Consider the following 23,271-nt stretch of genomic DNA (forward strand, 5'->3'; position numbering starts at 1 on the left):
TATGTTATTTTTTTTGTGGTTTTATTCTTTTATTTATTTTGTTTTTTTTTTTTTTTTTTTTTTTTTTTTTTTTTTTTCTTGACAAAGATTTGGGCCCCCCCCCCCGCTTCAGATTTGGTTAATTAAAATCTCGTTTTCTTGTTTCTTTTTTTAGTTTGGACATTGCACATTTTTGCATGTACTCATCAACTAACTTTGAAATCTCAATTTTGCTGGTATGTAATGTTTTCTGATCTATTTTTGACTTATGCTCCATTTGAATCAATCTTGTTTACTTATTATTTTGGTAATTTTGTTCCCCTTCCTTTGATTAGGTTAGCTAGTGACTAATAAATTAGAAGATAGTACATCTAGAATTCAGACTCCTTTGAGATTATTCAGTCTGGTGTCTTTGTTTACAGAAAAGGAAAATCAATTAGATTAGGTGACTTAAATTGTTTTTGTTGTTTAATACTTTTTCAGTCTTATTTGACTCTCCATGACCCCTTTTGGGGATTTCTTGACAAAGATATGGGAATGGTTTGCCGTTTCTTTCTCCAGCTTCTTTTAAAGATAAGGAAACTGAGGCAAACAGAGTTATTAAGTAATTTGCCCATTGTTACACAGCTAGTAAGTGTCTGAGGGCAGATTTGAACTCAGGAAGAAGAGTTTTCCTGGAGCTTGGCACTCTATCCACTGTGCCACCTAGCTGCTTTGGGTTAAATGACTCAAGGCAAAGATGAACAGGTAGTAAGCAATGAAGGTGAGGTTGCAATTCAGGTCCTCTGATGCCAGATTTAATTATCTTACCAAACTACCCTAAAGTAGCTCTTAGGGTTAATATGATCTAAAGTTTGTTTTCTTATTTCATCTTGGCAACAAATATTATTATCCTCATTTTACTGATAAGAAATCTAAAACTCAGAAAAATTAAATGATATCCATGATCATACCCAAAAGATGCAGGATTTAAATCCAAGACTGTTGAGTCCAAAGTCAGCACTCTTTTCTGGTATGTCACTCTATCTTCAGGGCTGTCAAAATGGAAGTGGAGTAGACAGCATTGGATTATATAGATTTAAATCTAAAAGGGACCTTAATGGCCATTTGGTTCAACCTTATTTTACAGGAGAGGGCAGTATGGGACAGAGAGGTTAAATGATTTACCCAAGGTCACACAGGTATTAAGTGAAAGAGGTGGGATTAGAACTAAGTTCTATCCGACTTCATGGTCCTGTTATGGGAAGACAAGACATGCAGACATGCATGCAGTGCAATGGTTCTCAAAGTGTGATCTGGAGACCTATGAGACCTTTTCAGGACTCCGCAAGGTCAAAATATTTTTATAATAACATGAAGATGTTTTTATTTCTAATATGGTAAATATCAATAGGTATAACCCACATAAACAAAAGCTCTTTTTGGAAGGTGCTCAATAATTTTTTTTGGAGGCAATTTGGGCTAATTGACTTGCCCAGGGTCACACAACTAATAAATATCTTAGGCCAAATTTGAATTCAGGTCATCCTGATTCCAGGGCTTGTGCCCTATCTGCTACAACACCTGGCTGCTCCATTCTCAGTAATTTTTAAGAGCTTAAAGGGGTTCTGATACTACAAAGTTTGAAAACTGCTGGTGTGGTGGAAAAATCACTGGGTTTTGGCCAAAAGCAGAATTTGAAGTCAGGTTTTTGGGTTTCCAAACCAGTATCATTTTCCTCTCCAACATGCATATACTATGCTGCCTGTGTGGCACTGGATGAGAAAGATATTGTAGAAGTAGAAATGACATGACTTCTCAACTGATGGGATGCTTAGGGTGTTAGTGGAGAGAGAGTCAAAAGCTTGGTCACCAGGAGGATATGTTGTGCTATTAACAGAAACAGAGAAGTTGGGGGAGGGCGTGGGGATGTGAATACAGGCTCCAGAATGAGGAAACAGAATGTAGAGATGAGTAGGCCAGCATGTAATAAATGCCTTGAAAGAAAAGCAAACCGTGGGACGTGGCTATTGCTATGAAAATTTAAGTCTTCGTCCAAATGTACGCAGAGAAGGACCTGACCCTTTATGCTGTCCCCATGTTCGTGAAACAAACAAGGGAATTTCTCATTCATTTCAGTTGTGTCCAACACTTTGTGACCCCATTTGGGATTTTCTTGGCAAAGAGAGCGTAGTGGCTTGCCATTTTCTTTCCCAACTCATTTTACATATGAGGAAACTGAGGCAAACAGGGTGAAGTGACTTGCCCAGGGTCACAAGTTAGTGTCTGAGGCCTGATTTGAACTCACAAAGATAAGTATTCCTGATTCCAAGCTCAGTACTCTATCCATTGCTACAACTAGCTGCCTAAAAGGGGAGTTGCAACCTTTTATTATTTTTTTTTGAAAAACCAATGCATGAACAAGTGCTTTATTGCCACCTCACCCCCACTCTGCACCCACCAAGATATGAAAAGGACCAGGGGAAGTTTCCAGTATGTTGGGTAGTTCCTATATGGTAGATATACAGAAAGATGTGAATAATAATCAGAGAGATTGTGAATAACAATAATAATTAGAATTTATATAGTGCTTTGGGGTTTTTAAAGATCTTTATAATCTCATTTTATCTTCATAATAACCCTGATAGGTAGGTGCTACTATTATTCTCATTTTTACAGATGAGGAAACTGGAGAAGATAGAGATTAAGTAACTTTCCCATGGTTATAAAGGTAGTAAGACCTGAGGCCATATTTGAACATGTCTTTCTAACTCCATGTCCGGCACTCATCCACTGAACTACTGTGCTACTACCTGATACCTTCCTGAGTCAATGAATGAACTATCATACTCATGGGATCACAGATCAATTAAAGTATCTAAATATTTTAAAGACATTGACTACAATACCTCTTGGCTAGTAGGCTTCATCACTGGCTTTCTGGAGACATGATGGATCAACATTAATAGCCAGGCTTCTTAGGTCATTTGGTTCAAAAGTTGTTTTCAAAGAAATTTTTCCTTACAATATTATTACTTTGGCATTTTTCTTTTCTGCTTATTTCAATTCACACTACCGAAGATTCTCTATCATTGTTTTCATAATTTCTCATGGCAAAAAAACAATTCCATTCCATTCACAGATCACACTTTGTTCAACCATTAATCAATGGATGGGCATCTTAGATTCAAATTCTTTGCTCCTTTCTTTATTCTCCCTGTTGTAAGGGTTATGGGATTTAAAGATCTTCCATGCCCCGTTGGACTTGCTGACGTAGCAGGAAGGGGCGGAGCAAGAGGAAGCGGAAGCCAAGCTAGCGTTCCTTTGGTGGCTGGCGGTGGTGGTGAAGGCGGCAGCAGCAGAGGCAGTGGCAGCGCGAAGCCCTTTTTTGAGTTAGAACTGCTAAGGACTTTCTGCTAAGGACTCCTGCTGAGGACTGCCAGGGGCCGGAGCTGCTGGGAGTGCGCTTCCAGGACGCTGGGTGGTTGCTGTGCGTGGGGAGAGGAGGACCTTTGCCTGAGGTAGCCTGTTCTGTTTTAAAGGCTTGAAAATGTGGGTGCTTTCTACTTTATCTACCTGTGCCAATGTCATAACTACTCTGATGGCTTTCACTTTCTGGTTTTGGGACTCAGTCTTTTGGTATCTTAATAAATTTTCTAGTTTATTTCCTCATATGGCAAACATGACGTATTTTCTAATGGATAATTATATCAGCATATTTGTAATCTCTATAGGCATTGTGAATATGGCATTGCTGATACACCTGTAAAGATTGGAAAGTTTGTTTTACTTGTTGTTTTTCCTTCCTGGTTGTTATCCTCCCTCTTAAACCAATCCTTCCCAATTCTTGCTTATTTCTCTGTTGAGTGTGACGGATTTCTATACAAAACCCTATGTTTTTCAACCTCCCTTTGTCCATTTCAAATAAAAACAAGGTTCCTTTGATGCGCATTCTCACCACCCCTTCCTCCAATGATTATATACTCTTCCCATTATAACACTGTGTTACAATAATTGTTCTTTTTAAGCTTGGGAGATGATATAATGGCTTCAAAGTTCTATCACTTCTCATGAGCTTAGCTTTTTTCAATGAAAAAAAAAAAAGAGGTTAGTCATAATCACCCTGAAACCGCAGGTAGGGAAATTCCAAAATTTTAGGCAGAGGTTGGATTCTCTGCCTATCTTAACTAATTATAGATATCCATAATGAATTCCTGGTTTCTTTGTGGTTGAGGCAAATTTAGTTTGCCACACAATTTGGGTAATAAAATATTATTATATTACATTTATTTATATATCTACATATAATATTCCATTTTCTAGGTACAGACCAGCAATTGGAGAGAAAGTTAGTGAAAAAGTTGACTTTTCTTGGGACTTCTTCCAGATTTCATCTTCTGCTCCAAGATGCCTGTTGAGCTCATGACTCAGTATTTTCTTTCCCTGCCACAGCTCAGTCCTGCATTTTACTTTATATGCTAGAATGTCATGTTTGCCTCAGTCTCTCAAATCCATTCCTTCTCACCTTTTTGGATAATTTAAAATGTCCCCTGGGTCACAGCCAATTTTCCTTGGCCTATATAAACAATTCTTGTGCAATGTTACTTCAGTTGAGAGGACTTAAATGTACTTAGTATAATACCTATGAGATTGAGCATTTAGTTATTTTATTTAAGGGAGGAGTGTTGAATAAATTAATCATCTCTCTCTTATATCACACCTGACAATTATGAGAATGAACAAGTTCCAACTGCCTTCTTCCTTTCTACACAAAGATATTCCTTTTATTCTTCTTTTTCTTTCCCTTCTTAAAACTTTCCTATTAGAACCAACTTACACCAAAGACCCCTGTTTTTCTTATTTGAATCTCTCAGTACCTTTTGAGGACGTTAAAATTTCTGAAGGGACACATGTTTCTTCTTTATTCTTAGAATACTAGTGCTACATCATCATATGGTCCCTTCCTACTGTTCAAATAAATATACCTTTTATAGTTCTCTTGACTCTTGTGTTTAAATTTCAAAGTTTCTATTCATCTTCAGTCTTTTCATCAAAAATGTTTGAAAATCCTCTTTTCCATTAAAGATACATCTGCCTTTCCCTCTCCAACCCACCACAGGATTATACTCAATTTTCAGGATTATTTCAATTATTCTTGGCTGTAAGCCTATATATTTTTTTACCTTTCAGAATATTACATTCCAGGATCTTCTTTTATTTGTAATACAAACTGTTACGCCTTGTTAGATCCTGACTGGTTTTTTGATATTTGAATTGTTTCTTCTGGATGTTAAACATACACACACACAAGTATAGCAGTTGTTCAGTTGTTTCAGTTTTTTATGACCATAATTTGGGTGTTCTTATTAAATATATTGGAGTGATTTGCCATTTCCTTCTCCAGCTCATTTTATAGATGAGGAACTGAGGCAAACTTGGTTAAATTACTTGCCCGTCTGAGGTCATATTTGAACTCAGTTCTTCCTGACTCCAGGCCTAATCCTGTATCCATTGAGACACTTAGCTATCCCAGTTTGTATCTACCTAACATCATTACCAATAGAATATTTTAATTGAAAAGATAGACTCCGAGGGCAAGAAGCATATTGTAATAGCTGAAAACACAGTATAGTTTCCAGTCATAATTTAGAATTCTATCCCACTCCTATTTGGTCTTGGGACTATCTCATTGCCTGTTTGCAGTATATGTTCAAGATATCAAAGAATCAGTCAGTGAACTAGCTCTCTGTACAGAAAGTAAGTATGTACTGTGTGCCAAATGTGGTGCTAATAATAGATTAAAACTCACAGGTCATCAAGTCCATCTCTCCCAAGTTCCATCTTACCTACAAAGAAACTGAAGGCTAGAGAACCAAAATGCCTTGGTCAAGGTCTCAGTTATTATTAGCTAGTTATCATTGCCACCACCATCATCATGACCACAATTATCAACTAATTACATTCATAATTTAGAAAAATTCATTAACTTTTCCTATGTGGATTATAAAATTGAACTTTTTGAGTGGACATGTATTCAAATTAAATCTGCAAATGTTTCTTTTGTATCTATTTTGAAAATTAACTGTGTCAGGTGCTAGGGGTATAAAGATAAAGTTGCTATAAAGATAGCAACTGACACAGTCTTTGCTCTTATGGAGACTACGTGTTGTAAAAATATTGAAGAGACCTTGTTTTGTGCCAAGGCTTAGCACGATGCCATCTTCAAGTAGGAACATATGGGGAACATCTTCTGTTCCATTTGAACTTTAGACATAACATTTCCTATGACAGTGTTGTATACTTCAAGTGATCATGTCTCTCTGTTTTATCCCTCAGTATTGATCATCAGAAGGCTATTTAAAACATAGAAGAAACCTTGCTTTGCTCTACAAATTAAATGATTTGGGATTTTTGGGAGTTTGGTTTTTTCTTTCTTTCTTTCTTTCTTTCTTTCTTTCTTTCTTTCTTATTTTCTCTCTCTCTTTCTTTCTCTCTTTCTTTCTTTCTTTCTCTCTCTCTTTCTCTCTCTTCTTTCTTTTGGTGTGTATGTGGAATCAGAAAACAATAAATACAATAGGACCTTGTATCTCTCTAAACCTCTTTTCACAGTCACAATGACTAAAGAGAGTTTGATCTCCTTAGAGTGGTAAGCTATTCCTGGAGTCTATTTTCCCTGTTGTAAAATCTTGGTTTAATAAGAAGCCCAACATGACCTTACAACAAATTGGTCTATTCTAGGAGATATCTACATTCTTCAAATTATTAGCAGCCTTTTACTTAAATTAAATCAATTTTCACGTCTCATATTTCAGTCAACAGTCATTTACATCCATGCGAGCAAATCATACCTCTTACAACAGATAGGTAGCATACAAAGAAACTTGAATTAGTAAGACTGTTTCAGATAAAATCCTATTAAAGCTCCACTTAGCATCTACCCTTAATTTGTCTCATAGATTTTTCCTCTTACCCTCTTATTTCTGGGTCAACATCAGCAGGTAGTAATACGTCTTTCAGAATCCAAGGTTCTTTATAATGGATTTTTTTCTAATCCATTATATGATGTGACCTCCCCAATATTCCACTGGACAATTTCAGTCTCATTATTTGCAATTATACTACATATACAATCCATTAAAAAAAATCTAAAATATCTGACAAAAGGAAAGGTGTTTTCATCTCGTTCACTTCTATAAGACCAAGTTCAGGACTTATATCAGAGATGGAAAGATTTGTTGGATTCCAGATCTTACTTAGTATATTATGCTTTGAGTCTCTCCATCATTCAGGTGAAAACTTTGAAACTTTCTGACAATGTGAAGCAACAATGTGTTAAAGGGACTGGAGAGTGAGAAATTCAGTGTAAACTGAGGATGATTCCCATATTTTAAAAGTATTGCCTTACATAACATCAGAAAACAAGGTTAAGTATATTAAAAAAAAACCTGTGTTTTGTAAGGGGATATGTGACCAACTAGATTTATGATGTCAATTTGTAATGAGCAAAGGAAATCAGGAAAGAAGACATTCTTTGGATCAGTTTCCTCAAAAAGCCTTAAGTCTCTTTCAAGGTCTTTTCAAAGATATCTATGAAAATCTCCCCAAAGAATACTTTCTGAATTCCATGTTCTTAATGTTATTCTTTCACCTTCTGGTTCACTGTAATTTTAAAAAGGTAGTACTTTTTAAAGTACTTTGAGTTTTAGTACTAAATTTGAGGAAAGAAAATAATTTTTTTATGGTACACTGTGATGCCATGCCATGTTGCAATCAGTTTTATGTGATTAGTTACTGTTCTGTCCTATTTGATCAATTTTTACTCTGCACAGAAAGTTTTATAATTTATGTATTTTTTTCATCCTACTTTGAGACCCCTTTGTGGTATGAAGGTGACCTTAAGTGATTGCAAACTGTGCAAGCAGAGTCCGAGTTCTGGAAGGTCTTACTGAGCTCAATATCAAGTACTGCTCAAATGATCTAGTATATAGCTCCTATCTGACCACAAGCCAAGATGAGTTCATATAGGCTCATCAAAAGGTTGGCCACCAAGTAATGAATTTTGGATATAGCAATTCACAAAGATGGCCTCCTAGGGCATACAAGGGTTATGATGAACACAAGAAATGCTCATAACGATGGAATCACAGATCTTTTAAATTATAGAATGTAGTAATTCATAATTGATCAAATATAATGATTTTGACAATTTCTACAAAGTTTCAGGCATCAAGACTAATCCAGAATGTAATATCCCATTTCAAACTATAATTTGCATAGGGAAACTCGTTTAACTTTTGTCCTAGAAATCTTTTCCTGAATCTTAACAAAGATGCTGGACCTCAGCTTCTTCATTTGTAAAATGGGGATATGGTCGGGAAAGATGACTCCTGAAGTTCCTTTCAGCTCCAAATTTATGACTCTCTGATGTTAAAGGCAAAGACTACTGGTACTATTTTTCAACTTATCAATTTAACTAGAAGAGATTAAGGATATGAGGAACTGAAAGGTTATAAATACTGGAACTGGTGGTTAAAGTAGACCTCTGTCACTCTAAGATGAATTATGGGATTTGTGATTCCATAGTCTCATCCAATTTCATGATAGAAGACAATTATGGAGTAAAATTGTCTTCTAAAAGTCCACTATAAAAGTCCCATTCCCTCAAAATAAAGTTAAGAACTGTATAAATTATAAGAAAAGAAGGTACACAAAACTCTTCATTAAACTGCTCTGTAAAATAAGAACAAGGGAAAACAAGGCAAAACCCTATTTAACAAATGCAAGAAATAATTTAAGATTTTATTCCAGGAAGCAATGGTAAAGAGACGGAGAAGTAATGAAAAGAGACAATAGGGTTAAAATGAGGAAGACAGAGGAGTTGTAGATAAAGAAAGAGAGAGAAATATATGGAGAGAAAAAAACAGAAATGCATATATAGACAAGGGGAATACATATATATATATACATATATATGTATGTATGCATGTATATATGTATATACCAACTCATTCTAGAAACAAAAAAAAACACATAGAACTCTTTAATATGGACTTATTGCTATTGAGTATTAAACTAGTGTTGTATTTTAATAAAAGGAGGCAGAGGTTGTGATATCATATATTTGCCCTAATTGCCCAATCAAATTTTCATAAGCCAGAGATCTTCTGACTCTAAAATTGGGCATATTGCACAAATTACAGAAAATGGTACAAAAATATTTTTATAAATTCTTTTTGAGTCCTCACTTATGTTTCCTCTTCCCCTTTCTCAATATTTCTGTTCAAAATGACTTTGCTAGCCACAAAAATGGTGTTAAACTGCATGTTAATTTGTATAATTTTTTTATCTGAAAATAAGAGGTGCTGCAAAAGTTTATGGTCAAAGTTGAAACCAGAGGAAGTCAACACATTCCCTTTAACATATGAGGAGGTCCTAGCACTTTAAAGACTCATGTAATGACCCAAGTAATTAAAAGAATAGTTGAGTTTTATCTTCTTTCTATTTCTCTTTCCAATCAGTTTTCTTAATTACTTCAGTAAAAATAGCTATTTTAGTAATATCAGTGAGATTAAAAAGGTTTTAAAAGAAATATATCAGTATTTGGATCATTTATATAAACAAATGAATATGAATGAAATAGGAAAATGGCAGCCAACTATGAAAATGAATCTGAAAATATGAAAATGAGGTACTAAGATTTCCAAGGGTAAAGCCAAGATATAGATAAAGATGGAGTATAGAAGACGCACAGCTGAGTTCTCCCAACATTCTTCTCCACATAATTTTAAAATAATGTCTCAAATTTATTCTGGGGTGACAACGTCAACCAAAGGTCTGAGTGAAACATTCTTCTAGCCCAAGACAACTTAAGGAGTTGGATAGAAAAATCTATGACACAGAGGTTGAGGCTGAGCTTAAGTCTACATGAATGTAACACCATTATTGGGACAAAGTGGTGACAGGGCACCTGGAAACTGGTCAGAAAGAGATTACAGGGGAACCCTATGCTAGCATTGGATACAGGACCAGATACTATTTGGTAGTTCTATTGCTTATACCCACTTCTGGATCAAGTTCAAAGGCAAAGAGGAGCATTTTCCATCAAGAAGGAGAGGAAGCCCTGAGAAATAGTATCACTTCAGGTCCCAAGGGATCAGGGACCCTGAGGACCAGTATCATAACTAGTTTGAAGAGATCAGGGGCCCTTCTAGGGTAAAACCAGTGTAGCAGTAACAACACCAGGCAGAACAAAAACAGAAAAGGAAAACTATAGAGCAATTTCTTTGATGAATATCAATGCAGAAATTTTAAATGAAATGCTAGTAAGGAGATTATAGCAATATATCACAAAGATCATACTTTATAATCAGGTGGGATTTATACCAAGAATGCAGGGCTGCTTCAATAGTAGGAAAACTATTAACATAAATAACTATATCAATAACAAAACAACAAAAATCACTTGATTTCTGTCAATAGATGAAGTAAAAACCTTTGACAAATTATAATATACATTCCAATTAAAAACACTAGAAAGCATAAAAATCAATGGAGTCTCTCTTAAAATAATAAATAGTATCTATCTAAAACCAAGAGCAAGCATTGTCTGTAACAGGGATAAACTTGAAACCTCCCCAGTAAGATCAGGAGTGAAGCAAGGATGTCCATTATTAACACTATTCAGTATTGTACTAGAAATATTAGCTATAGCAATGAGAGAACAAGAAATTGAAGGAATTACAGTAGGCAATGAGAAAAAAAACTATCATTCTTTGTAGATGATGTTATGGCATACTTAAGAAAACCCGGAGAATCAATTAAAACTAAAACTTCAGCAAATTTGTGGGATATAAAATAAATCCTCATAAATCATCAGCATTTCCATATACTACCAACAAGACTCAGCAGAAAGATAGTGAAAGAGAAATTCTATTTAAAATAACGGTAGACAATACAAACACTTGGAAGCCTACCTACTAAGACAAAGCCAGGGATTATATGAACACAACTACAAAATAGTTTTCAAACAAATAAAGACAGAGCTAAACAAGTTGAGAAATATTAATTTCTTATGGGTATGCTGAACCAATATAATAAAATTATAATATTACCTAAATTAATTTATTCAGTGCCATACCGATCAAACTATCAAGAATTTATTTTATAGATACAGAAGGAATAACAAAATTCATCTGGAAAATGAAAACATTATCAAGGGAATCAATGACAAAAAAAAAACGTGAAGGAAGGTGGCCTCAGCAGTTCCAGATTTCAAATTAAATTACAAAGCAGTAGTCTCAAAACAATTTGGTACTGACTAAGAAATCAAGTGATAGATCAGTGGAAGAGATTAGGTATACAAAATACAGTAGTAAATGACCACAGTAACTTAGTGTTTGATAAACTCAAAGCTCCAAGCTGTTGGTGTAAGAAATCACCATTTGGCCAAAATTGCTGGGAATACTAGAAAGCAGTTTAACAGAAAATAAACATAGACCATCAGGTCAAAATGGATAAATGATTTAGACATAAAAGGGTGATATAGTAAGTTAGGAAAGTATGGAAAATGTACCTGTCAGATCTGTTAATAAGGAAAGAGTTTATGATTAAATAAGAGATAGGATCACAGAAAATAAAATAGGTAATTTTGATTACATGAAACTAAATCTTTTACACTAGCAAAACTAATGCAGCTAAAATTAGAAGGAAAATAGGAAACTGGGGGAAGAATTAAAGCTAGTTTCTCTGATAAAGGCCTAATTTCTCAAATATGTAGGGAATTGAGCCAAATTTACAAAAAATAAGAACCATTATTCAATTGATAAATGCTTAAAGCATAAGAACAGTTTTCAGAAGAAGAAAAAACCCATAGGTACTAATAGGTAAAAAAAAAATTTTACATCACTACTGGTTAGAGAAATAAAATGAAAACAATTCTGAGTTACTACCTCAACCCTAACACATTGATTAACATGACAGGAAAAGAAAACGACAAATGCTGGAAGCAATGTGGAAAAATTTGTACACTAATGCATTGTTGTTGGAGTTGTGAATTAGTCCAACCACTCTAGAGAAAACTTCGGAACTATGCTCAAAAGGCTAGAAAATTACACATGTGAGGTGAGCATCACTCATTGTACATAGTAACAACAATACTGTCAGAATGATTAAATGTGAAGACTTAGCTACTTTGACGAAGGCAATGATTCAAGACAATTTCAAAGGACATGAGATGAAAAATACTGTCCACCTCCAAAGAGAGAACTGATGTAGATTGAAGGAAATGGTTTTTTTTACTTTCATTAATTTTCTTGTTAATTTTTTAATCTGTATTCTCTTTAGCAACAAGGCTAATATAGAAACATGTTTTGTATGACCTCACATGTACAACCAGCATCAAATTGTCTGCCTTCTCAAGGATGAGGGTTGGAGAGACAGGCAGGAGCTCAAATTTTTGAAATAATCATTGTCATAATTTTGTTTCTTACATATAATTGGGAAATACCTGACAAGGAATCATATATGAGAAAAATCCATGTGTGAGAGGTCATTCACAACTTTGAAACTGTAACCTTTGATGTTGTCTTCCTGTCTCAAGAATTATCCACAAAAATTCCTTGATGAACATAGCCTGCTCATTGAACTGATGCTTTCATCGGTAAACCATTGATTCATGATGTACTTGACTAAGTGTCCGTTGGTGCAGAATTTCAGCCAAACTAGTTGATATGCTCAGTGATTTTTTCTGATTTTCTCATCCAAATTTTCCTCTGCTCACTGGATTTACTCCTCAACATCACCTCTAGCTTCAAACGTAGCTGACAAAGAGTTCTGAAATCTGTCCCTTTACCCATTCTATATACCACTCTCAGAGCTGAACATAGAAATATATGAGCACTGGGTCTGGAATTAAAAGGCTAAATTACACCCAACTTCAGTTATTTACTAGTTGTGGCTCTTTAGAGCAAGTTACTTAAGTTTTCTTTTCTTTTTTTTCTTTTTGGAGGGGGGAAGGCAGGGCAGTTGGGGTTAAGTGACTTGCTCAAGGTCACATGGCTGGTAAGTGTTAAGTGTCTGAGGCTGGATTTGAACTCAGGTCCTCCTGACTCTAGGGCCTGTGCTCTATTCACTGCCTCACTTAGCTGCCCCCTTAAGTTTTCTGGAACTCAGTTTCTCCATTTATGAAATGATATAATTGGCATGGATGGCTTCTATGTTACTTTCCAAGCTTATATTCCTAATGAATAATAATGTGAGGCTGGAAATGATAAGTGCTAACTAGCTTTGTAGAAGACATATGATGCTGGAGCTCATGAGGACAGATCACTTCAATCTGAAGCATTTAGGAAAAGTTCCGTGAAAGGATTAATATTTGAGTTGGAATTCAAAGCATAGGTAGGATTGGAAGGCAGAGAAAACAGGAAATTTCATTTCAGGCAGGGATGAGTAAAGTAAGAGAGAAATACATAGTGTAAGCTCAAAGAATAGTGGGTGGCCCACTTTTTAAAGATCGGAAGAATCAATAAAAGGATCATGGATCTACAACTTGAAGGCGCCCCAGCAGCTATCTAATCAAACCTCTTCATTTTATAAGTGAAGAGACTTCCTTTCACATTCTTCACAGATACTGACAAATTTTTCTGTCATTCAGTGGCATTCCATCTCCTACATATTAACTAATGGTGTCCCATAAGAGGAATTGTGTTCATTCTTGTCTCTGCCTCCTGCATTTCCTGGTTTCCTTCAAGACACTGGCTAAATCTGACTTTCCATAGGATCTATTTCCTGGTTCTTCTCCCTTCTCCCATTTTTTCCCAATATTTGTGCCTTGCCTCTGAGAATATCTCCAATTTTCCTTGTATTTATCTTATAGGTACATAGTTGCTTATGTGTGTTCTCCTTCAGTAGAATGGGAGCTCCTTGAGCAATAGAACTCTTTTTTTTTTTTTTTTGCCTTCCTCCCTCTCCCCCAGCACTTACTACAGTGCCTGGCCACATAGTGAGCATTTCATAAATGCTAATTGACTTGACTTGCCTAAGGGTACAGAAGTAGCTACATTAGAGGTGCTATTTATTTGATCCTAAGGCTTTTGATTTCCGAGTCAGTGTTCCTTCCACTGTCCTATCCTGGAATAGTGAGAAATATACATAGTAGCCAGTCTGATGCGAATGAAAAATTTCTCTCTTCTCTCCTCTGTGAGGAGGATATCTACATTCCTGCATTGAGAAGGATGGGCAGAATGATTTGTATTTAACTTGAAAATGTGACCTACCCTGCTGAAGCAGTAAGGGAATATGAAACAGATTCACCAATGAAGAAATTCCTTTGGGTAAGAAATCAGAAGAGATTTCAAGAAAAGTTACTGAAACCTACTGGAAACATTTGTACCCGTATTGATTTTCCTGATACCAGACCACAGTCTACTGAAATATATAGAACTATGCCGTTTGAGAATAATGATTTTTTTTACTTTTCTACAATATCTTAGAGTTTCAGAAGATGCTTTTATGAACGTTGACTCATTTGGTCCTCATAGCAACAATGTAAGATGCAAGTAAAATTTTTAGATGAGGAAACAGTCTGAGAGATTAAGTACCCGAGTTCATTCAACTAGTCAATGGAAGATCTACAAATGAGCTCTCCTGACTCCATATCTGGTGTCTTTTCTACCACACCACGCTTTCTCTCAGGACTAATGTTTTATTGTTCATTTCTAGTTCTCTAGTTATGTGCAGTACAGGCTATGACTGACAGGAGAAATGTGGCTACCAACTTGTGGCAATGAAAACCAATTCTTACTTTCAAGTTGAGTGGAGGGTGTTCCTTTACTGGCAGAGTTGTTTCAACTTCTCACCTATTGTCAGGTCTATGAGGGTACCTAACAGTCCTTGACAACAAATTTGATCTGCCAAGTGGTGCACAGGAGTAAGAGAATTGCTATGGGAAATCTTTGTGTTTTCTTATAGACATTTGCAATATTTATGGACAATAATCATGTTTAAATTTTAATCAGAGTAATCTAATAAGTAGGATTAAAGATATAGGATCTGCCATTTCAAGAAAGCTCTATTCAACTAAGATTTTATTATCCTTAGATGGCAAGTAAAGAGTCAGCCTTGTGAATTGTTATTTAGTTATTGAAAATTGGCATATAACAAAATTACTGAAACTATATAGAATATTAGTCCTGAACTGGACCTTAAAGATTATCTATCCAAACCCATACTTTTATTTTATTTTTAAAATTTATTACCTTTTTAAAAATTCCCAGTCATTTCTTATTCCATCGGACCTACTCTTGAAACAAAGAAAATGCATTGAATAAAATCAGTCCACAGAGTGACCACATCTGATACCATGTGTAACTTTCTGCTCTTATGATATTCTACTTTTCTACCAAGAAGTAATTAAAAGACTGCTAGGGTGTATGGGGTCTTCAGGGAGAACTAGCACCCCTGGTGTGAGGATTTACTGAGCCATTTTCAGGGCTGCTCATCCACCTTTGGTGTCCACCTTCATCCTATTCTCCTCTGTGGCTCTAAAAACAGTAGGTTCACCACAATAAAACATCTTAGCAGACAAGCTAAAGCAGGCTGAGGGTCACTGACAGGCCTCAAACCCATCAGTGAGTTAGGAGGATGTTTACCTCAACAATGTGAAGACGTCTCCCAGTGATGTGGGTGCATAAGAACAATTTGTTCCAATGCCCATGAAGGGAGCTGAAACAGGTGCTCTGGAATGCTAAGAGCTTGGGCAGATATTGAAGATGCCAAGGCCATCCACTGCATCCTAGGCCATAGTGAATCATCATGAGTTTTGACTTGGTACTGGATTTTGATGACTTTTGAAGAAAGAGTAAGGCTGCCAACTTTGGCAGTTCTGCCTCATTTAAATCCAATTCATGTGCAAGTCCAGGCATCATTTATCACATCATGATGTCATTTGTTCTCTTTGAAAATGAAAGATGAACAACAACAATTCAAAAGAACATTGGAATGAGATTATGACCCAACTTCTAGAGATAGCTCTGCTCTTTCTACCCTGAAAGTCATTGAGTTCTTTAGATGCTCATTTTACTTTTCTTTATATTTATGGGATTAGGACAGATGACCAACCTTGTTTTCTCCTCTTTTCATTCATAAAGGTACTTAGTCTTTAATTACATGCAGTAGTTTTAAACAGTAATTCATTCATTGTACAATTGGCTATAATTACCCTGTGGGGTTTTAAATAGAGGTAGTTTAATACAAAATGTAGGTCATGATACAATTTATCGTCACTTTAGGCATATGTTCCCCAGTCTTGTTTAATTCTTTGAAAATTGTTCATGTGGAATATCACCTCTCCTGGGCATCCTTCTAACCTTATCTTTCAGCTGAAGCTGTTCTCTCCCAAGTTAACAATGATGACTTAGTTGCCAAATTTTATAGCCTTTTCGCGTTCTTCATTTTTCTTGACCTATCTGCTGCATTTGATATGGTCAACTACTCTCTCCTCGTGAATACTCTTACTAATAAGTTTTTGCGACACTATTTTCTCCTTCCTTTTCCTTTTTTTCTGATCACTCCCTTGCTAGGTTCTCTCATTTCATCTCCTCTTCTCTCCTCTCCTCTTCCTGTGATTTTTTCACTTGGTGATTCTATCAAGACACATGGATTTAATTATGATCTCTACATAGATGATAACAATATTTATATATCTAGCCCTGGTATCTCTCTTAAGTTCAAATCCTTATCACCTTTCAGACTGGATTTCAAATAGACATCTTAAACTCAACTTGTCCATAACCCGTTATCTATAAGTAGGGAAACCAAGGTCCCAGAACACTAAAGTGAAATGTCAAAGTCATAAAAGCAAGTTAGTGTGGAAGAGGGAGTCCTAGAACCCTAATTCATACAACACTGTGCTTTGTCTACACTATGTTGTATGTAAAGTTATTTTTTCTTCATATTAGAAGGATTTTGTACATCATCTATGGATCAAGAAGAAGCTTCAGCAAATTTTGGGAATGATTTTTCCATGTTCTCTAGGTAGCTGAGGCTTTATGTTGTATGCTGTGTATGAGAATTAGAAAATATTACCTGTCAAGGTTGCTTTCCCAATAGTTAGCAGAATATGTTAACTGACAGACTTACTTTGGGCTCATGGAGTTGCTTCTCCCAAAAGATTGAGCAGGAACAGTCTAGCTATACCTGTAAACTATTCGCGTGACAGTAAAGATACATTTCTGTTGGTATTAACAATGTTAACATATTATAAATGTATCCCAAAGATGTTAGGAAAATAAATTGGGCAAACTACAAGCATGGGCAAAGAAAATATTCTCTTTGGTTTTCTCTATTATACTGTTCTGCAATCAAAACAGGAAGGACAAGAATTTGAAGTAAAATCTAAATTGGAGTGCATGTACCCATGTTTATGTGTTCAACTATAACTCTTATTTTTTTTTCTTTTTAAAGAAACAACAGGGGCAGCTAGGTGGCACAGTGAATAGAGCACTGGCCCTGGAGTCAGGAGAACCTGAGTTCAAATCCGGCTTCAGACACTTAACACAAAAACTAGCCTTGTAACCTTGGGCAAGTCACTTATCCCCAATTGCCCTACCTTCCCCCCTCCAAAAAAAAGAAACAACACCCAGTTTTAGAACTTCAGAAAGTAAGCTATTTACTGTGCAAGATTTGACATCTTAGTATAACTTAAATAAGCAGCTGTGCCATTTCTAACAGTAATTCTTTACTTGTGAATTAGTTATTTTCTACTGACCAAATTTTGGGATATCACACAGCAGTCAATATTGAAGGGGTTGTGAAAGCATATTAATATATTATTAATGGAGCTCTGAAATGACACTATTTTGAAAAGCTATTTGGAATTATGTGAAGAAAGTGACTAAAATGTCCATACCAGGCCTGTACAATATATAGCCAAATTGCTGCTTGTGGCCTACCAAAGCAGCCTGTAGGTGATGTGTTATGTGGGCCTGTTTTACATCCTTTATATTTTCAAAATCCTTTGGCAGGGGGTATGTTGTGCAGGCCTGGTCCATACCCTTTAAACCAGAGAATACATTATGGGGCTTATGCCTCAAGATGATAAGAAAATCATGCCCACATACTACAAAATATTTATAGCAGTAATTTCTCTGGTAGTTAATAATCAGAAAAAAATGCAGATGCCATCAACTGGGGAACAGTTAAACAAATCGTAGAAATGAATGTATGGAATACTATTGTTCTATAAGAAATTATGCATGTGTTAAATACAGAGAAGCATCAAAAGATCCACATGAACTGATGCAGAGTGAAGTAAGTGGAGCCAGGAAAACAATATACACAGTAACTACAGCAATTTAAATGGAAAGAATAATTATGCACCAAAAAGCAGAAGAAAATGTAACAAACCAGTTAATATCAAGTGAAGGGATATGAGAAGACACACTCAACCTACCCCTTTGTGGAGTTCATAGGCCCTTTTCTTCTTTTATCTTTCCTATTTGTATCCTTGTTGAATTTACTGTATTTCCACACCAAACTATATATGTTTGTTTTATGTATGTTTCCATTATCCATTTTAAACTAATTTGGATGAAAGTGAAGTTCAAGTGATGCTCACTCCTCCCATTCTTTTCATGTTTGCATGTAGTTCAAGTTGTGCAACCTAGCTATGTTTTTTAACATTGACATGCATTTCCCCATTTTCTTTTTCCATTTTTCATTTACTTATTCTCTCTCTCTCTCTCTCTCTCTCTCTCTCTCTCTCAACACCTTCAAAATATAACAAAACTAAAGGTTTTCTGTTGCAGTTGAGTACTTCTATGACACCTTGTAACATTAGGATTCTAAAAGAACCCTTTTAGCATCCCCTCTCTCCATGGCAATGCAAATAGTTTATCCTCATAAAATTCCTTGTGATTATTCACCATTATTTATCTTTTTATTTTCCTTTTGACTTCTGTATTTAAATTTCCAAGTTCCTTCACAGCTCTTGCATCCCGCCCCCCCTTTCCCCCCTCCCCCGCTCCGCAAAAAGAAATGTTTGAATATCTTCTATTTCATCAGAGGTCTGTTTTTTCCCCCTTATAGAATTATACTTTTGCTGAGTAAGTTATTCTTGGTTTTAGACCTTTGCCTTTTACTGTTTGGACTACCTTATTCCTAGGAGTTTTTGTTGAATAGTGAGTCCTTTTTCCCAAAGTGGGGTCCTTGGGTTTATCAAATACTAGGGATGCTAATTTTGCTTCAGCATGTTGTTCTGTTGAATGTGTTCCACTGAACAATCTAGTTTTTAAACATTAGTAAGCTATTTTGATTTTTACAGCTTTTACTATAGTTTGAAATCTAGTAGTTCTAGGTCCTCCTTTTCCCCTGTTTTAAACATTCTCTCCCTTAAGATTTTTTATCTTTTATTCTTTCAGATGTATTTTGGCATTTTCCCCACCTAGGTCTATAAAATTATCTTTGATATTTTGATTTGTATGGCACTGAATAAGTAAATTTATTTAGGCAGTATTTTCATTTTTATTACATTGTTTTAATTTACTTTTTTTGGGAGGCAATTAGGGTTTAGTGACTTGCTCAGGGTCATACAGCTAGTAAGCATCTGAAGTTGGATTTGAACTTGGGTCCTGCAGACTCTAGGACTGATGCTTTATCCATTGTACCACCTAACTGCCCCTAGTTTAGATTACTCTTGAATATCTTATATTTCTTAATTTATTTAGGTTTGTATTTCTTTAAACAATATGCTGCTACATTCATATATTGTGTATCTTGGTAAAACAATTTCCAAGTATTTTACATACTCTGATTATTTTGAAAGTAATTTTTTCTTTACATCTTCTCTTGCCAAGTTTTGTTTGTAAATATACGGAAATGCTGGTGATTTATGTGGATTTATTGTATATCTACCCCTTTGCTGAAGTTGCAATATAATTTCAAGTTGCTGCTGTAGAGTTCACTAAGTAAATCATATAATCTTCAAAAAGTGATCATTTTGTTTCCTTTTTTGGCCTATATTTATCCCTTCAATTTCATTTCTTGTTTTATTGCTATTTGGACCAAAGATCTGTAGGTACAGTGTCATTTTGTAAACTACAAATTTCTAGAGCAGAAGGGCTGTGCTCATTATGGTAATTTATCCACAGTAAATACAGAATAATTTTTTTAACAAATACATTTTGGATTTCAAAAATAAAAAGTTCGAATTAAAAAATATACATCTTTCATAAGTAAGATTTACCACTTCAATGAGAAGCTGATGGCCTGAGTGACCTCTTAGGCTGGTGGAACCATATGTCCAGTGGCCGCACCGCTGCTCTCTTGTTTCTATATATAGCTCAGCATTGTGCAGATCTACTAGAAGCTTCTTTTTTCCTCTTTATTTTCCACCTTAGGTTCAAGAGAAATTTTGCATTTTAGTTACAATTAAATAACAGGAACAATCTGGTAGGCTAAGCAATCATAACTTAATAGCTAAGGAAAAATGAACATGAGGTATTTTAAACTTATGAAGGATATCATACAGCATTTTCATATGATTTTCATGTCCCTCTTCAATAGAATATTTGTTCACATTAAGGATCTTTTAAATTCTTCAGAACATACGATTCTTTTATTCTTACTCTTTGAGAAAAAGGCAAATGTCTTAAAGTTTGTTAATGATAATTGACTTGTGGAGTCCCTCTTTCTTTGCTTCTACTGATAATTTCTTATTTGCTTATCTGGCTTTTTTTGGTGATTCTTCGGGTTTGGGGAGGGGGTGATACAAAGAATGCTTAGCTGCCATATCACATGAAACTTTTTTCTCTTTTCCTTTTATTTGGGGATACATTACCTAACGAGAGTCAGTAATTTCATAATTTCAATTCATTTTTGATGAATTCAATTAAATTCAACAAGCAAGCACATATGTGAAAGGCATTACATAAGGCACTAGCATCGCAAAGAGAAAAATAGAAACAAATCAGTGTTCATGAAACTTATATTCTACTGGGGAGATAACAGCTTACACACAGATCATTAAATGTAAAGTATTCAGAGTAATTTCATGGGTAGAGTGAAAGCACTAGTTACTTAGGATATCTGGAAAGGCCTTCTATAGGACATGGTACTTGAGGGGAACACAGAAAGGGGCTGAGGAGCTTAATATAAGAATGTAGTGAGGGAATGCATTATAGACATGAGGTACCGCCTGTGCAAAGACTCCAAAGTGGGCAATGAAATAACATATATATCAGTTTGTTTAGAACATAGAGAATATAGGAGGTGCAAAATTAGCACAGGAAGACAGGCTAGCTAGAGTCAATGTCATTGATTGACAAACAGATGAGTTTGTATTTTACCTTAGACCTCTGGCTTAAAAGCTACAAAGTAAGGATCAAGAAATGGGCAATATCCTAAAGAAACTGTTTTAAGAAAACATCTCTAACCCCAAAAATGCAGGAAAAAGAATTTTGCAGCACAATATAGTGACTAGAACTGAATCTAGAAGATAAGAAGATAAAAATACCATACAAGATAAGCGTGATCTCTCTTAGGACTGTATCACAGTTTAAAAGAGGGACACGAGTAAGTCTCAAGGGGAGTAGTAACTGAGGGTTTTAGGGGAATATGGGACAAGATACAGAGTAATGTAGCCTCAGGGATGTAGATTGTGCTAAGGGCAGGGTGAAGTACTGAATTTTGTGACCCAGGAAAAAGGTCAATTTCCACTGCATGACAACACTTTTTATTCTATATTGTTCCTTTCATAAGTTGACATTTCTAAGAGTGAGGAAAAAAAGAAGGTATCTGGGTAAGATCTACAGCAAAATACATAGAAATGGGATAGATGTGGGAGTTCAAATTTGATATTCCATAAAATCTATCCTGATAGGGGATAAAGAAAGAATATATAAGCACCAAAGAGGGTTATAGTCTAAGAGATATAGAGCCCAAGAAAATTATGTTACTTAACATAAGAGATCAGTAGCAGAAAGGGAAGATTTGGATCCATAATTTTAGCTGGGTCAAGAATGAGAAGGGACCACTGATTCACCAAAGTAATTCTTTATGTTATTGGTTTTTAATGAATTCTGCATATTTCTATGTTGTTATCAAAACAAAACCAAAACCAAATGCTTTGCTATACAAGAAAAATATACATGTGTACACACACACACACACACACACACACACACACAAACACCTGGAATGAAAATAAGAGGGCAGAACACGATTTATTGTATAACAGATAATCATAAAAAGGAGTTGCAACCAAACTATCAAGCAAAACAAAAATTAACCTTCACAGTGTCATGAGAGATAAATATAGAAACAATGTTATGCTTATGAATATCATATAAAATAATAAAACTATTATTAAATGTATGTGTACCAGTCTGCATAACACTTAAATTAAAAAAGGAAAAATTAAATGACACTATAAAAAAGATATAATAACAATCATTCCAGGAACTTGATGTCCTTTTCTCAAACTGAAATATTAAAAAAAATTAAAAATATAGAAATGAACAAACTGTTAAGATGTTGTATTGGAAAAACATGGTATTTTCTTTATGAAAATATTTTTAAAATTGTGCCTTTATAAAAACAAATGGTATAATAGAAATAAAAATACATACAAACTTTATCTTTATAAAAGTTAATCATGTACCAAGGCAAAGAAGAATTTTAAATACAAGTAAGGAAGCAAAAATATTAAAATATTATTATAAGAATATAATTTAATAAAGTTCATACTTAATACAGATAACAGCAACAAAAGATTCAGACCTAAATCAAGGTTTAATATTATCTTGAATAATGAATAAAAATTAAACATGTATGTATGTATGTATGAAAGATAATGATAATCATGAGCTAACATAAAAAGTTTTGGCAGACCATGAAAGTAGTCCTCAGAGGAAAAATGATATTTCTAAGAACATATATGAAAAAATATTTATTTTAAAAGATTATTAAGAATTAAATTTTATAAAACCTGGAGAACCAATAACTCAATAATTTCAAAATCAGAATAATATAAGAAAACTTGAAAATTAGAGGGAAGGAAAGGAAGGGAAGGAAAGGGATGGGATTAAGTATGTATAGCATGTACTGTATGTCAGGCACTGTCCTAAGCACAGTGTTTACAAATATTGTCTCATTTGCTCTTCACAACAAATCAAGATAGGTGCTATTAGTATGCCCATTTTACAGCTGAGGAAACTGAGTCAGACACACATTAAGTGGTTTGCCCAGGATCACCTAGCTAGTGTCTGGAATTGGATTTTCTCTAAGATCTTCCTGACTGTAGCACTCTACTGCCCTTAT

General features: G+C 35.0%; 1 protein-coding gene and 1 long non-coding RNA gene across 3 annotated transcripts in view; one reads left to right on the plus strand and one right to left on the minus strand.

Moving 5' to 3' along the window:
* The window catches only part of LOC138151054 (uncharacterized), a 111,092-nt gene extending 110,874 nt beyond the window's left edge, over nucleotides 1-218 (plus strand). Inside the window, exon 5 of the long non-coding RNA XR_011165725.1 lies at nucleotides 155-218. This is a non-coding gene — a long non-coding RNA (uncharacterized lncRNA). The remainder of the gene's footprint in view (nucleotides 1-154) is intronic.
* Nucleotides 1-23,271, minus strand: part of ATP6V1G3 (ATPase H+ transporting V1 subunit G3) — a 195,288-nt gene that overhangs the window by 90,841 nt on the left and 81,176 nt on the right. The gene's annotated exons all lie outside the window — the stretch shown is intronic.

Source organism: Petaurus breviceps, unplaced genomic scaffold (genome assembly GCF_028583685.1).
Source record: "Petaurus breviceps papuanus isolate PSGF00001 unplaced genomic scaffold, PetGlider_PUasm1.0 90895, whole genome shotgun sequence".
In the NCBI taxonomy this organism is placed as follows: Eukaryota; Metazoa; Chordata; class Mammalia; order Diprotodontia; family Petauridae; genus Petaurus; species Petaurus breviceps.